This window comes from Castor canadensis, chromosome 4, assembly GCF_047511655.1.
Source record: "Castor canadensis chromosome 4, mCasCan1.hap1v2, whole genome shotgun sequence".
Classification (NCBI taxonomy): Eukaryota; Metazoa; Chordata; class Mammalia; order Rodentia; family Castoridae; genus Castor; species Castor canadensis.
In genome coordinates this window covers 43,326,145-43,340,969 of record NC_133389.1, presented here as the reverse complement: position 1 = coordinate 43,340,969, position 14,825 = coordinate 43,326,145, and the positions used below count along the sequence as shown (strand labels likewise).

At 34.3% G+C, this 14,825-nt stretch overlaps 1 long non-coding RNA gene across 2 annotated transcripts in view; it reads right to left on the bottom strand.

The window, feature by feature from the left end:
• LOC141422496 (uncharacterized) overlaps window positions 1–14,270 on the bottom strand; it is a 35,398-nt gene extending 21,128 nt beyond the window's left edge. For both annotated transcript variants that reach the window (XR_012447082.1, XR_012447083.1), the window contains exon 1: window positions 13,956–14,270. This is a non-coding gene — a long non-coding RNA (uncharacterized lncRNA). The remainder of the gene's footprint in view (window positions 1–13,955) is intronic.
• Window positions 14,271–14,825: the final 555 nt, after the last annotated feature.

Below are 14,825 nucleotides of genomic sequence, written 5' to 3'. Positions count from 1 at the left end.
TCATCCCTAACTTGGCAACCATATATCATCACTTCATCTCAAAACTTCATCTCAATAGAGCTTTCAGGTGGGGTTCTGGAAAACTATCATGCATTACCCTCACAGTTCAGTAGCTGCTCAATTTTCAGGAAAGTCACCACTTAGCTAGATTCCGCAAATACCATCTTGATGTGTTAATTACCCCTAAAAAGAAGGAGGCCCTTAAGTTAGGTGGGGTAAATGTATTAGACTGTCACAATCTACTAATTTCTTCATTGTAGCCTGTCAAAATCTACTAATTCCTTCATTGTTATCAAGTATTAACTGCTTCTAGACATGAAGCAGACCACTAAAGCATTCACTGCTTTGGCAAGTTTTGATAATCTTTAGTTTTAAGGTGTCACGACTTCCTGAAATTCAAGGACAGTTAAATAAACTATTTGCAACATCCTTTAAAAATGTTTCAAAAGATGATTGATTGAATTCCTAATGAGTTCAAAAGAAGTAAATGTTTCATATAAAATCATAGTAGTTTAGAAGCTGAGGAGGTTTTAACTGTTTCTATTAAATCTAAAAATATTTTGATCTTCTACCTCTGTTGCAGTAAAATGTATATGACAAATATACCAGAATTTCCTATTTCATTACATTTTAATTTTCAGAACCTGCATTCCTTTATTCTGAATATAAAACAATACTATTAAGAATTATTTCAATACATTTATTGGCTTTTGAACTTTGTAAAGTTCTAATAACTGTTTAATAATTTCCCATTAAATATGTGATATAAAGTAATTTAAATATGGTCAAAGAGAAGATAAGTTCCTTTCTAATATTTGGAACTAAAAAGACATTTTTGTGGCATCCATTTTTTTCCTGCATTCTTACTTGATCATATTATCTATCAGGATCAATAAAATTTCATTTGGAACATTAACGATTTTTGTAAAAACTATGAGTAGAGTAATTCATTGACTAGAAATTAATTTATCCATATATATTGCTAAATGGTTAATCTTACAAATATTTATCAAGTTTTTCTATAATATTCTGTATGAGATACAGCATCTAAAAGTTTTTTATTAGAATATATTACTATTAATATCTATCAAGAAAATACTCAATGTCTGAAGTTGTAATTAATCTATTTAATCTGTATTTTATTAATTTTACCATATTTTACAAATAGGACACTCTTCATAAATATATGAAAGTATTACTCAAGTATTTACTCCAACTAATGAATGGAGGATATGTAAATTTGGATCTATCAATTATTTCATCAAAAATGATGGATAAATGTAAGATATCAGAAGCTTCTTACAATAATTTCTGCCCATCAAATTTCTAGCTTAAAGATCGGGCTCCTTCATGAACCAAATTGGGCTATAATACATATAAACATGGAAATAGCACAGAGGAACTCCCTGCATAGCTATCTTAAACAACCAAAAATGTCAGTTTTTTCTTCTCCTTTTCTTATACAAAATTAGAGAACAGGAGGGTGAAACAGGTCTTGCCTGCAGGGGTTAGTACCAGTGGAAAGGGGAAGAGTTGGGGAAATGGTGAGGGAGGGTGAATATGGTGCAAATACTGTGTACACATGTATATAAATGGAAAAATGATATCTGTTGAAACTATTCCAGGAAAAAGGGGAGGAAGGGATGAAGGAGAATGGTGGAGTGGGTGAATTCAAGTATGATATGTTTGATATATTGTAAGAACTTTTGTAAATACCACAATGCACCCCTACCCAACACAACAGTAAAATAGATAAATTTTAAAAACTCACAAAAGAAATTGGGCTCTTTTGGCCTATGGGAAATAAATAATACTAATATGAATACAAAATAATGTTTGCATTTTTTCATTGAGCTCTCTAGGCTATGACCTCTTTATGGGTATCTTGAATCCCAAACACCTAGAATTGCATGTGATCTTAATGAGACTTAATCCATGCTTATTGTCTGAATAAATAAATTATCACAGCTCACTAATAGGCAGGATTCCATAAGTTTATTAGCCACCACTTCTTAGAATCATTCTGCTTTTAGGATCTTTTTTTTGTTTTGGTAATCAATGAGAATTCTTACACCAAATGAGTGTGTTGGGATCTGAGTATGAGTAGAGGAGAGGGTATTCTTTGTAAAGAGCAGATGGAATCTTTACTTGTGCCCATACCATTCTGTGCACAAGGGTATGACCCTACTTGTACCACTTAGCTCACAGTAAAATGGCTTCTCTTTAAAGAGGAAGTAGCCTCTTACCCCCAAGTCAAACTGCTTCTTACCAAGGATCTTGACCTAGGGGAGCCCTGGCCCAAGCAGAGTTTTATGGGTAAGGCTTCATCCTATGATTTAAACGAAAGACATGAAAATTTCACAATGGAATATCTATTCCCATAGAAAAATTTCCAAGACCAAGTGTCTTGACAATAAACAAAAGATAATATAAAGGGGGAATCTCTAATAGAGTACGAGGAGTTTGCAATGCCCTATGACACACCAACACACACATGCACACTACTACACACATACACAGTCACACACGTACACACTGACAACATCCTCTAGAAAGAAGGTACCTAACAGATAAATGACAATAAATTGTTAAGCTAACATTTGGAAAAGAATACCTAGCACTTAAGAATGTTGGTTTTGATTGTGGTTGTATAAATAAAATGCATATGAAATTTTCCCAACGAGACTCTAATTCTCAACTTGTACTGAGGAAAAAAAGCTTATCAAAGGACACCCTACATGTCTTACAGATAAGTGACACACACTGACTGTTGAACAAGCACTGGGAAAGTAGTACTTGACCTTCGGAAAAGTAATTCTGATGTGGGCTGTTAGAATGGAATGATGATTGCAGAGCCACCTGCCAGGGTGTGTCCTGGTGAGGAAATGGTGGAGGAAAGAGAATAACAGCCCACATGGCATACCATCCCTGTGAGGCCCTTTTCAACCTACTCTCCAGCTGGAGATGGAAGTTCACCTATCATTCCTATCGGAATAAAGAAGGCCCAGCCAGATACAGCAAAGCTAATTCCAAGAGCAATCAGTTGCCAAGTCCTGTCTCTTCCAACTCTCCAGGCTTTGGCCCATGGGTTACCTCTGGAATGATGCTTCTCCTTCCCCACATTCTCCTCCATCTGTAGACATTCTGCACCTCCCATTTAGACTCATCTCAAATATTAACTCTCCTATGAAACCTCCTTTCACTCTTTAAATCAGATTAGTGTTTTCTCTTATAGAATTTTATACTGACTTCTATTACAGAAGTTGCCACATAATATTTTAATTCATTTTGTACCTCCATGTATTTCCCCAATAGACTGCATTAGTTAGTCCCCATACCTCACTTACATTCATATCCTCAGACCCTAGTATACTTCATGATCAATAAACAGTCTTTGGGCTGGTTGATAGAGCTCATTGATAGTATGCTCAAGGCCTTGGGTTTCATCATCAGTATGGCAAAAGAAAAACAAAAGTTGATACATGCTACTTTAGTGCCAGTGTCTCTGTCACCCCCTGGCACACTTGACTGCTAAATCTCAAGTTGTCACTGGCAACATTTCTTGCTGACTAGGAGACTGTCACTACCACCTTCCCCATCTGTGTTCCTGAAGCAGTTTCCCTAATCTTCTTCAGGATTCTTAGATAGTGAGAAGCAGGTTAAATGAGGTTGACATTATTCAAGGAAAGAGCAGAACTTTTTGGATAGCTCCAGCAAAATAATGACCATAAGACAGCCTTATGGAATTTGAAAAACTAATATCAGCAGGCTCAAATGACTACTAATCCATATGAAAACATAACCATATCTCTGGTTATTTCTCTTCCCACTTCTTTTCCCATTCTTCATTTAATCTCAATTGAGCCACCTCAAGTTGTATACCATCAAGATTCCTCATCCCCCTCATTTAATTTCCATAAAATTTTGCTTGCTTATTAAACATTTTTCAAATAAGAAAACCCAAGATTTATGGACATTAATTCATGTGGTTAAGGTTCCACCATGGAAGGCTCAGGATTTGATCTCAGCTTTGCCTGATTTCGAGTTTACCTTCTGTCTCCTTAAGCTAAGAAACTTCCTCCAATTAACAGCAACAGGCAGATTCTTGGGGAAATTATAAAATGGCATAGTAATTTAAATAATAGACTACTTATAGAATCACCAAGTCTGTATTCAAATTTGTGTAGCCATTGTGATATACACACCAGGACAATGTAATGGATCAAAACTTACTACCATGTTTCTATGTCAGAGGTTCTCAAATTCAAAAGTACTTCCAACTCATATTGGGCACTTACTACAAATATAGTTTTCCGGTCCCCATTTTCTAGAAATACAGATTTAATAATGTAAAATGCAGCATGAGAATCCACGTTAAGTGCATCTTCAGTTTCTATATACTTTATTGTGCAAGGCATTTATTACCAACAATTTAATACCTCTGAATAGAAGTAAACATTTTTGATGGTGAAAGATTTTAAGATTCTGCATTTATCTGATATTAAATTGAGTTGGATTAGTGTGAGTTAATACTCTTTAGATTAGTTTGAGTTAGAGTTGACAGTAAAATATTGATCCAAGAGTCCTGATGGAATTTGGTGTTACTGTTACACTTCTAAATATCTCTGACAGTAATGCCTAATTTCCTAGGTGTTCTTCTCACTGACTATAAGTCTACTTTTCCATGACTCATAATACACAAGTTCAACTGCTTGGATGTGCATTTCCAGAAATTAGTCATCATCATTTCATGCTACCTAGCTGATTGTATCATGGAATTTTGATGATGTTTGCAGTTGTTTGAGTTGGAAAACCCTCCTAAGGCTCAGAAACATGTTTTAAAAACCTGTTCTCAGGTTTCTTGTTGTAACTCTTGTCATAATTGCCAAAATATATTAGCTGCTCACTGACTGAAACTTAATTCTTGAAGTTACCAATAGCAGGAGAAGTTACATATGCATATGTATGTAAAACTCCATACACACAAATATGTCTCACTGCTTGAAGATCAAGTGTTGAGGAAATGCCTTAACAAATGCTTTTTCTTTCAGAAGTTAAGATGAAGTTGAGTTGTATGGAGGTATGAGATACAGAAGTCTAAGGAGATGTTGCAAGAACTAAGGTGGCAGAATTTCTGAAAAAAAGACTTTGTTTCTACTTAATTTAAAATGCTTGTTGCATAAACATTGGGTCCCCATACTAAGGAAGCAGAAAGAAGGAAAAAGAAACAGACATGCTCCTCAACATTAAGGACATTTTAACTTCTTGGGGAACATACATACATAGTCTTCAGCATAATTAGTACCATCATAAACACCAGTTCCCATGGCTACACCCTAAGCCTTATAAAATCATCCATTCCTAAGCATGTAAACTCTAATGTGAAGCTTACAGGACCACAATCTACTACCATTCTGGAAAGCTCACTCATTTGCTTCTTATGTGTGTGTATGTGTGTGTGTGTGTGTGTGTCTTTTGACCTCATGGAGATCTCATAACCTATGTCCTGTGTTTATTCAAAATTAATCACTTAGGCAGTCAATTCTTATTTCGTCCCTTTCCAGAACATAACTACTAGTCCAGGTGTTAGGGTATTCTACCCAATGCTCATTCTCATATTATTCAAGATGCTTCTGGAATTCACCCAAAATCATCTATTTTCACATTTGTTGCCTGCTTCTTAGTATTAACTGTCATCCTCCTAGATTTCTCAACAAAGTTTGAAGCACACATCTTTTATTCTTGAAACTCCACGTTGCTTTCATTTGCCCATTAATTTGGTGATGAATTAGAAATGAAAGGGTAAGAAGAAAGATGTTGATAATAGTTCTTTGTCTTTTGGTTTGCACAATAAGCTAGATGGTGGTTTTATTCCCTAAGAAGTGGATGAAATTGAGTTTTCAACACATAATTCAAATTATACTTGAAATTTCCATGAGAAATGTCAAGTAGGCATTTAGATATAGAGGTCTGGATCTACCTATAAGTTATTACTGTGTGAGCTCACTCTAGAGAGACTACAAATGGAAAAAGAGGCTTATAAAACCAAGGCTCATAAGTCTTATAAAACCAAGCCTTATGAGACCAATACATTCAATGGGTAGTTAGGAAAGAATATGGTGGTCAAGAAACAGAAAAGTGATAGACAGAAAATTTAGAACAGAATTGGGAAAATGTTTGTGCTCTTCTTAATTTTCTCCTATCTTCTGGACTCTTCTAGAAACTTTTCATGTTGAAGCTCTGCCTTTACTTTAAATTACACTGGACAGAACTGGTTTTACCACTTCTTTGAAACATCTTTTCTCTCTTCTTCATTGACTCTTCCTCCTTTTTAGTAAGCAAATATAAACATGCAAATTTCCCCATTCAGATACCCCATTCAGATGTCTTTCTTTTCATGCCCTCTCTAGATGATTTCCTCCACTAAAGAATGTCACTAACACATTTATACTGACAATTTTCAAATATATATCTCTGATATTTATCTATCATCAGATGGACATTTAATATTATCTACTTGCTATACCAATACTTTAAGTTTACATCAGACTAGGACAACTATGAAGCTTTAAATATTTTCATTTTTTATTATAAAACAAAGTCCTCTTGATGTTAAGCTATGGAAACAGACCCAAAAGATACAAAATTAAATATACAATTCCTTGACCCATAAACAGATTTATGCAAGTAATTCCAGAAAGTTTCTATTCACACAAAATATTCATGCTGTGCACATTTATCTTGCTATCCACACTTACCTCAACTTAGACTTCTTTCCATGTCATTATGTAGAGATGTCTCACTTTTTAAAATTCTACTATTTAAACATACTTCTAATTTACTTATCTAATTTGGCTCTGATAGGCATTTGGGTTGTCACCAATTTTTCACTAATACAACAATAATGCAGTGAACATCCTTGCATATAGTTTTTAATCAGCAGGCTCTACACATTTCTTCTCAGCTTCATTACAAGGTAGTTTACATTCATGGTTGCTACTCTGAGTGGGTTATATTTCTTTCATTTATTCCCTGATAATCACTTAGATTACTGAATTTTGTTTATTGGATATTCAGCCACCTTCATAAATTTGATGTTGTTTGCAATGATAATTTTGATTCTCTTAGAATTCCCACTTAAAAATTTCATGGTTTGTAAATAAATATAATTTTGACTTTCTCACATTTTTATGTGGCTATTAATTTAATAAAATATGAATAATAGTGGGATTTTTTTTCCTCACTTGAATAAGAATGTGTTTACCATTTTTATGTTAGGCATGCTATAGTTTTTGTATAATACCAATTTTTTAAGTTAGTAATCATTCTATTTATTTGTAGATCAATTCTTTCATTTAAAAACAGATGATGGAGTTTGGAATGTAGCCAAGTGGTGGAGCATTTGCCAAGCATATGCAAGTCCCTTGCCCAGCACTGACATAAACAAAACCAACAATAGTAAAAGATGGTAAATTATATTAAGCTTTCTGAAATACCTATGCAATTTACTTTTTAGTTTGGGTTATTATGATGTTAATTACTATAATAGATTTTTCTAACATTAACTATTTTGCATTTTGAGTGAATTCCCATTGGTCATAATATTCTTTTAATATACTCCCTGAATTCATATGTCAATATATTATTTCAATCTTCAGCAATTATACTATTAGTGATTATGATTATTCCATTTGGTTTGTTGTTGTGTTGCTTTTTATTTTTGCTGTCTTTTGTTTAATTTGTTTTCAGGATCATATTTCTATAATCTCATTGTGACCAAAGCTATAAATTAAAATCTTTTTTCTTATTTATATCCTCTGCATTTTTCTTTGAGCATGTTACACTATTTTACTTAATGTAGAAATACTCATGATAATTATATCATTACCATGAATTGCAATTTACATATCTAATTATCTATTTAAAAATTTTGCCTCAATTACATTTTATTTTATAAATAAATTACAATGTTACTTCTGGACTTTATTTTGTACACAAAACAAAATGGTGCTAAAATTTTTTAAAGAAATGAACACCAAAAAATGATATTTTCTAGAGTGTAAAATGCTTAAAATAAAAATTTAACTATTCTATAGAATGTCCTTGACTACTATTCTCTATTAGTATTGAATGTTCTGAGATCCAAATGAGAATAGCATATTGTAATTAGTTTTGGTGTGACATTAGTTTCCTTTAAACGCCTACAACCCTCTACTATACTTTGTATGTCACAACATTGACAGTTTTGAAAGACCCAGATCATTTTTCAATAGACTATTACAAAACTGCAATTTTGCTAATTGCTTTCTCATTTGGAGATTCAGGTTAAATATTTTGAGCAACAATACTGCATGTGTGGCACTTACAGGCTTTCAATTCATCATTAAAGGAGGTGCATATGTCAGTTTGTCCCATTATGTACAATGGTAAGTTTTATCAATTGAGAGGACAATATGATAGTCAAATCTGGAGCTCCTCATTTCCAAAAAAGACTTTCATTCAATAGCATTGACACCCATTGATGATATTTGCCTAAGTCAGTTATACTATTGGATATGACATTAAAATTTTCTAATGCTATTTGTCCCCTATATTTCTTAGCTAGCAATCTTCTCTACAGAAGAGTTTCCATTTAAGGAATACTATGAATTCATGTATTCTTTTCAGTCAGTGTTTCAAAGCTCATTACCATCACCATTTTTTTATATTTTTGTCAAAGACACTTAAGCTATGATTATATAGCAGAAATCTATGTCATTAGAATATATATACTGTAGTACTTGAAAAATAAAATGACATATCTTCAATTTGCTTTCAAATTATTTAGCAAAACAAAAAATGTGTGCAGAGAGAGAGAGGAAGAGAGGGAAAGAGAGAGAGAGAGAATGTGACAAATTAAAATCTGGATGAAGGCTTGAGTTTATTAAGGAGAAAAGAAAAAAAACGCAGACTAAATGTTAATACTTCTATAAAAACCTCTGTCAAACTTTTTTTTTTAATTTCCACCCCTATCCCCAGAGTTCATTTTCTTTGTCCAGAGAACCAATACCTTCTCTTTGTATCTAATTTTAAAAGAAATGAAATGTTTTACCACTCTCTAATTTCCCTATTCCTCCACTTCCTCTGAATCTGCCATCTCATACTACATATACTGTCCCGTCACACTTCTGCTGTCCTTTCCCTTCCTACCAAGGTGGCATTATTTCAGGTTCACTGCCACCATTATTAGATTGCTTCCAAACGTATCTTCCTCTCTCTATTGTCTCTTGCCTATCCATTCATCACAAAACTTCCAGAACAAACTTTTCTAAAGCACAACTTTAACAGAAGAAAATCTGTCAAAAGCTGAAAGTATTTCTCTGACTACCACAGTATCATCCAAACTCCTTTGCAAGCCATTGGAATTCCTCCCATGTTCTGTCCCTATTCTATTTCTCTTAACTCATCAGACCTGCTACCTTTCACAAATACTATATTCAGGGGTAATACGACTTCTTTTTACCATGATAAGTACATAGTTCTTTCTGCCTTCTTTTCCATCTGTATCTCCATTTGTTATGAATATGTTCATATTGAAATTTTTAAAATCTGCCTTTCATGAAGAGTTCTCCAGTTCTATTAATATGGAAATCATTTCCCTTTTACAGGGGCTCACAAAACACTACAACCTTTCCTACAGCACATATGTTATTTTGTCTTGTAACAGAGACAAGCTTCATTGCCATTTCAAGATCCAGTCAAAATTATCTCTTTCTGAAAGATGAGAACGTCTATTATCTATTTTATCTCCCATCCACCAGTGCAGACCCAATGAAATTTCAGGAAATACTGGTAGAATTGCATTTTAAAGATCACAGTAAGCAATAGTTTCTGAAATTAATGAAATAAACTGTACCTGCTCATGGACTATACACATACCACTAAATGGAAACTATTCTAGACAAACACCGGTCACTAAGTTTCCCTTAAAATACATGACATCATCACCATCAAAGACTTGGTCTTCAAACATGGAAGACAATGGTAGACAATCTTAAGGCTGTGGAAAGTGATGTCTTTCTTTTCAACAGATCCACTAAATAACCTGGAGATATAAATTTGTTGCCAGTGATTGCAATACAAAGGCATTTTAATCTGGGAAGAAATGTGGAGTTTTGGCACTTTCTTAAGAAGAGATATAACATAAGGAAAGCAATGTTGCAGAAACATCATTCTGGAAAGTGAATACATAATGGGTTTTAAATGAACTGTTTCATTGTAAAAGGCAAAATTGGAAGTATGACACAGCAATGCGAGGCAATGAAGGCTTAGAAAGGATTCACACTGGTAGAAATAAAGACAAAAAGGCAAAGCTGAGACAAATAAAGATACAAATTTTTAAATATAAAATGGAGGACTTAGGTAAACTACTAGGAAAGGAAGAAGTCCAGCATTTTGTCGATCAATTCTGTTCTGTCATTAATGTGTAGTCTTTAACAGTATGAGATTTTTCAGTTGTCACCTCCAACAAAACTGAACTAAGGGCTCCCAAAGCATCTTATGCATGCTTTCATTTATCAAATTGGAAAAAAGTCTGTTGTTTTTCTCTTTCCAGCCTGCCTGGAGCCACTTAGGGCAAGGACCATACTATATCTATCTTTGGAACCCCTGTACCTTGCATAGTGCAAAGCACACAGTAAGCCAAAGGAAAACTCAGAACTGAACTGATGATAATTTAAGAAGATGAACTGAACTCACACATGAAATTAAAATATTACACTGGTGCAATAACTAATACACATAGGTGTGTGATATAGCACAGGCTTCCAGAAAAGAGTAATGATGCTTCTGTTTCACTAATTTGCTACTCATATGGAACCTCCTTACAGCCAGCGTTTATAAGTTATCTTTAGTATTCCATGGTTCCCAGCATAGTAATAAACATGCAATGAGTGGATCCTTAATTAGAATTGCCACTTTTAAAAAATTTTAAAGCACAAATGCTAATATTTACTCTCTTTTACAATCTTATTTTATCATAAAATATGTACTAAGATAGAGTCCAAGGTTCTCAAAAATCATGAGATTTTCCTCTTCTCATAAACACTTTTTTCTGTATAAAACATATTAATATGTGAAGCTATTGAACTCTCATTTTAGAGTTTTCTAGAAAAAAATAAAATTGAGGTTTTCTTGGCTGTTTTAAAAGAAAGGAAGAAGCATTAGGCTATGAATTATTCTTGTCATTAAACAAAGTCTTTCTGAAAATATAAAACTAAAAATATAATTTGATTAGCATGATTTATCTTTTCCTCAGTGATCAGTTTCTTTAGTGGTTTCTCACAGTCATCGTGATTTATGTTCACACCTTGCAGATCGATTTTGTGGATTCTCCTAAAATCAGCAAATTTACCAATAAGTCCTATTTTGTACTACAATCTATATTCTATTCATCTAGTCCAGGAAGAAGGAAACTTTGTATAAGGCCAAATTAGCAAGGTTTTCATCTTTGCAAGCCACACAGTCTCAAAACTACCCAGTTCTGCCTTTTGTAACATGAAATTAGCCACAGACAATATATAAGCAAATGAGTATGTCTGTGTTCCAATATCAAACAAAATGGCAATGAGCCAGATTTGGACCACAGCCATCATTTTCCAAGCCCCCACTTGAGTCTATCATTTTTATTTTATTATGACAATTTTCAGATGAACAGAAAAAATAGAACACCATGTACTACCTTTAAATTTAATACTTATTCACATTTTATCATATTTACTTCATCCATTTTGTTGCTAAACTTCCTTATAGAAAACGTCTGCCGTCATGAGATTTCATCCCTGCATAATTAAGCACATATCTATAAAATAAAGGCACAATGCTATGCACACTAATAAACTTTGTAATAATTCTCTAATGGTTTCTATTCAAATTTCCTCGACTATCCCCCAAATTACCTTTATAGCTGTGTCTTTCAAACCAAGGATCCAATTAAAGATTAAAAATTGCCTAGGGTCATTTACATGTGAAAAGAAGTCTCTCATCTAAAACAGCAACCCCTATCTTCCAGGTGTTTTTGTGTGTGACATTGACTCATTTCGATATAAACTAATTTTAAACAATGTAAACAATGTATCTCATAGGAACACTAATATAGAGGTAAAAGCAAAGATTTATTTATTTATTTGCCTTGATTTCTTCTCCATTTTTAAGATTTATTTTTGTCTTTCATCTAGTTTTAAGACAATTTGTAGGAGTGATTGAGGTAATTTTGACATATATGAAACCAGAGGTTCACATATGACATAAAAGCATATTCCAAAGGTTTGTCTGAAATATAAGTCCATGCTAAGGGGACTGCGGAAATTTTGGATACACAGTCAGTTACTTTATTAAAACCTAAGAAACTCTAGTAAAAATCTATCACCTTTAGTCAAAGACGTTTTGTCTCTCAAGAAAGTGTTACCACATCCCAAGCTGTGAAGAAATTAGAAATGCAGACACTTGGATGGCTTTCCAGAGTTCGTAGTGCCTTTTCAAAAAGAGGAAATTCTTCCCAGAATTTGGATCCCCAAGGGAAACTTTGTGAACTCACTAGGGAAATTTCAGTAGAAAAATCACCAAATGTCAGAAGGTTTGTGCAAAATGAGAAACTATTGGTATGCATGGGGAGGTACACAGACCAACCAAGGTTGGGAGCCGAATCACAGTATGAGTGCTGACTCCAGACAGAAGAGGCAGCTTGCATAGCACAGCTATGCCGCAGTGTGGGGTGAGGTTACAGATAAGTGCAAGAAAGAAAGGACAACATGTGAATGTTGGCACCAGAAGGGTTTGCGTTGCCCATGTTTCAAAGTATCTTAACTTATTAGCATTAAGAAAGAGGATGGTCAAGAATCAGGAAAAGGGATTGGGCCCAACTGAGATCATAGGTTTACATAAAGGAAAGGGAATTAAAAAGTGCTGATTGGAAATTGGAACAAAGTTAGAGCTCCCCCAGTTAAGAAGATAAATAGGGTTGATTTAATTAAAGGCAGTTGAGTTTTTAGAGATCAAGAGTTAAGGCTTGAAATAAGAAAAGCAGATAACAAAGCAATGATGTTCTATCCATTCTAAACTGTCTGAAAAGGTAGTCACTGGTCACATGGTCATTTGGATTTATATTAACTTATTTAAAGTTAAAAATTCAGTCATAATAGTCACTTTTCAAATGCTCAATGTTCACATATGGCAAGTGACTCCCATTTAGGACAGCACAGATAGAGAACGTTTCTGTATTACAACAAGTTCTATTGGACAGCACTGTTCTAAGGACATTAAAGTGAGCAAGAAAGGAAAAGAGGCAAAGGAAGAATAGTGACTCACACTTTCCCTCTCACACCGTGCTTAACATCGTTAGCTCTCATGTGCCTGTCAAGACTGTCACTGCTCTGCCACACCTCCTCTCCAGAAAGCTGGTGGAGAATTTGCTGCCCTACAAATTGTGTAGTTGTTTGGGATTGTTGGAGCAGGGTACTGAATAAGAGGTGGAACCAGGGTTGGGCTCAAGGAAGGGTAATTGCATGGGTGAAGAAGATTCGTGCACACCCTGGCATCATAACCAGAATCCAAGGTGGATAAAGCATTCACTTGTCACTGGAAGTCTACAAGAGTAGGTCCTTTCATCTCTGGTGTCCAGTGAGTCTTCTGTCATTCATGGTTAGACAATCCACCTACTAATATATTGCTCAGACTAAGTCATAGGGCAACATTCTATTTTACTTGACCAGTGAGAAATTTGGCCTGCCCATTTCCTTTTATTTTATTTATTCATATAAATCAATTCCTATATAAGCATTTTTATTCACTGCAAACAAATATAGGCAGCCTTTTTCTTTCCTTCTATGCTCTATAATGAATTGCATAATATTTTGAACAACCATTGAGTAACATCTGCCATACAACTGTAGCAAAATGACAGCATTCAGTAGACTGACCTTCAGAGATATTCTTCCTTTCTGGGACATTTTTAGTATCCTTTTGGCTGTAATCAGCATCTTATCATATAGGTTTCTTATTCCAGACTTCCAATTCAAACTCTGGAGTCATCCAGCACCTATAGGCTTCTTTTCACTCACAGTTTTATACTAGACGTTGCCAAGACAATGTGTTCAAACACTGCCTTTTGTAAGACGCCGTTTATGTCAGGAACACCAGGGCTGCACGCAGCCTTCCCTTTGCGTGTGTGGGCAGCCATTTCCCTGTGTTCTAATTGGCTTACTGTACAGATTCTTGGCTCTGTGCTTGGGAATCATCATGACTTTTCACCCACCTCACTTGAAGAGCAGCTTTCTATATTCCTATTAGTAATTCAGGCACTAAACTTCATCTGAAAAATTACCAACTGGATTTTAATTGGTGGGTTTTTTTGTTTATTTTGAATCTATCATAGGGATATTTTGAAGTTTGTTTTATGGCATTTGGAAAGAACAGAATCTTATAGGGAGAAAAATAATTGGGAAGAAAAAAATATTCATATAGAGAGACAATGTAGGCTTCCCCAAATTTAGGCTGGTCACTTAAAGGGAATTGTGGCTTATATAGAGAACCTAATAATTGTAAGTACCATAGTTTTGCTTGTATTTTCAAAAAATAATCCTCACTCTCAACATTAGTAAATTTTCCATCGCTTAACAACTGAGAATATAACTGAATCTTTCCTAACATCTACTAAAATGGAAAGCTTGTAATTTTCTACTGTGACCTCAGGGTTTGGCTCTGAACAAAAGCTGGATGATCCTCTGAATATTATGAGCACCCAAACTATACTTGCCTTTTTAATATGCAGAGAAGCTAACTGACTTGTA